Source organism: Populus trichocarpa, chromosome 3 (assembly GCF_000002775.5).
Source record: "Populus trichocarpa isolate Nisqually-1 chromosome 3, P.trichocarpa_v4.1, whole genome shotgun sequence".
Lineage (NCBI taxonomy): Eukaryota > Viridiplantae > Streptophyta > Magnoliopsida > Malpighiales > Salicaceae > Populus > Populus trichocarpa.
Genome location: NC_037287.2, coordinates 17206921 through 17209974, shown reverse-complemented (window position 1 = coordinate 17209974; position 3054 = coordinate 17206921). Strand labels below are relative to the sequence as shown.

The following is a 3054-nucleotide window of genomic DNA, read 5'->3' as shown; positions in this document are numbered from 1 at the left end:
TAATATACAGATCTCCATAAATATTTTTATAAATACCCTAGATATTTAAATTAAATATCTTAAATATCTACTTTTAAAAAATCTATATAAATTGAGATTTATCTTGTTAAATTCTATATCTGTAGAAAAAACAGAACTCAACACAAATTTAATACAGAACTTAAAAAAAAATTGAGTCCAAGAGAATACCACTTATTCTCTCTCTGGATACAAATACAACTCTTTCTCCGTCATCTATGCATATATTATACTGGCTTAAAAATTCAAAGTGTTTTTCTAACAAGAGTCATCGCCCCCACCAAGTTCTCTGAGTACACTTTTATCTGTCAATGAAAAGCACCTCCATTTTTTCTCTCCAAGATTTTTCCCAGCCTCGTCACGAAGCTTTACACTTCTCTCTTATCAGGTTGGCTCATAGCTTACTTATTTTTCTGCAGTTTAGAATCACACTTTAAATGGAAAGATATTCGAGAAGCTAACGCGAGCATTGAGATGTGGAAAAGGAAAAGACTGGTAAAAGAACGAGATGATTTCACTTCTCGTCCGTCCATGGGATCAGATCTGTAAAGTTACAAAAATGCTTAGCAAGGAATTGTGAATCGCGGCCAACATCAAGAGTAGGATGAGCAGCAAGTTTGTACAGGATGCGATTACTTGCCTACAGAAGCTAAAACTTTACACCGAGGTTCCCACCAATGGACTGGTACTTGACTCTGGATCGGCTGTATGATGATGGAAAAGATAAGCAGTTTACTCTTTCCTTTGCACCTTTTAAGCCTATCCGTCAGTCTCTCTTTCTCTGTGACAAGAAGTTTCATGCAGAAGCATTGCATGAGCTCCTGGTCTGATGGAAAGTTTGGATTTATTGTTATTTATGTGGGACTCTCTTAGGGACATTAAGTGGCAACAGCAGAGAGGTACTTAGCAAGTTAACTGTTGAGCTCCCATAGAAACATGGTAGGGGTGGTCAATCAGCTCTCCGCTTTGATCGTCGACGGACAGAAAGCCGCCACTACCATGTTAATTAGGAAGGCAGCAGAACTTTCTATAAAGCATTTTATAGATCCTTCAGGTGACAGCACAACAAGACAGCACCGGGTATAAGGAGACAGAAAATAGATTGATTTAAGGATAAAACACCAAGAACACTAAAACTCTATTTTATTATTGAAATAATAATTTGATCAAGTCTGCTTTCTAATAAAGTTTATAATGTTTTTTATAGATTTTTCATCTAAACTAGAAAACAAAATCAGTAAAGAAAATCAACACAAAATCCAAAAATAAATAATAACTTCAAAAATAACTAGGGAAATAGTAAAATTGACCCAAACAACAACTTCTAAATTTAATTTCAGGAGATCCAACAATCTAATGAGCAATGCAGTCACTCCCCATACGTAAACGGCCTGTAGAATTAATTTATTGTAAAATTTTAACCCGATTCCATAGTCAAATATTCTGTTATTGTTATTTTTAGTCAATATATTTATCTAACGAGACTTTTTTTTTGTTCAGTCCTGTTAATTCATGAAAGCATCTCTCACATATTCTGTTTAGGGAAAATCCCCGTATAACTATACTACATCACTTCCCAATGTTGCTGGATTAATACTTTCTGCTGAGTTTAAGACAGAGCTGAGCCGATCTGACTTGTTTGATATTCGCCTGCAGGCTGAAGTATTAAAAGTTGAAAGTGTTTCGTGTGGTGGAGAAAAGGGGTTTCGATCAAGCCATTGACTTGTCCTTGGAGATTCTATCCAATGTGAAGTTCGTACTGGAGACGCGCTTGATTGGAAAGTCTTGGAAGAAGTCATTCAGGATAGTGGAAAGTTTGTGTATGGCTTGGAGGATGCCATGAAGGGTCTGGGGATCTGGGAAGATTTCATTGGATATAAATCGGTATGTGTTGAAAAACACCAAGATGGATGAGATTATCATAAAGCATTTGAACAGGGAGCAAGAGGCCGATCAGAGCAACTTCCAGGATTCAATTACTTCATCGACTTCGAGGTACAAGACGAAAAGTTTCTTCTGGAACGGTTTGAGGATGTGTACAAGCCATTCGGTTGCTCACTTGAGACTGTCACAGATAATTCAGAGGAAGATCTCATTTTTGTGAAGGATTTGGTGGCTTTGGAGGGATCCTTCGCTATCAGTTGGACATTAAATCACTTGATTAACCAGAAATTTGTGAAGACTCTGAGTAAGCGTCAAGATTTTCATTGCTTCCGCCAAAAGACAAGCAAAAATCTCTTCAGTGTGATGCTAAATTGCAAATAGTGGAAATTGATGCTTCTATGAGCTGCTTCTTTATGATGTTTTTGTTTTTTCCATGCTTAGTGAGTGGGATAACTAGCAGAAGAATTTATGGAGTAATTTAGATCGTCAAAGTCCAAATAAAAACCTGTTATGCTTAAATTTATGGGATTTTATGTTCTTATATCATGGTATTTAACTTCTTAGTTCTTTCTTGAAAATCCTCTCTTCTCGGAGAAGCTTTCATCTCCTTTGCTGCTAGTTTACATAAATGAACGAGCCACATTTGTGACTGCCAGTGCAGTACTAGACATGCAGAGTTCAAATTTCAAGTTATGCTGTTTAAATTTTAAATCGAATCCAACTATTCTGTTACTTCTCTTATTTGGATGGGCTAATTTACCTTAGAATTAACTATAAATTATAATCTAATCCTTTAGTTTATCAAAATTAAGTAATTAATTATTGTAATATTAAAAATAATTAAATATTCTTTTGATTATTGTCCACTATGTTTTAGTATTTTGTTTCAAAAAATGCTTTGTTTTCTAGTCAAACTTCCCCTTCTACCTACTCATTCTTTATGGTATATAGTTTCTGCTAAAATATGTTACAATCTCTTCATCATTCTTACCAAAAATGACCCTTAATTGAAAAAAAAAATTCTGAAAAGATATGACTGATAATTTAAACCGTGTGAAAAAGGAACTGTTTTGGCACTATGGACCCAGGCTCTCTGGACTGTGGACGTGCTCGATTTGACTTCGCGCATGTTCGTCTATGAGACTCAGGAGT

The 3054-nt window shown here is 35.5% G+C and overlaps 1 pseudogene; it reads left to right on the top strand.

Moving 5' to 3' along the window:
• Window positions 1-526: 526 nt before the first annotated feature.
• LOC112326810 (eukaryotic peptide chain release factor subunit 1-2-like) lies at window positions 527-2224 on the top strand (annotated as a pseudogene).
• The last annotated feature ends 830 nt before the right edge of the window (window positions 2225-3054 follow it).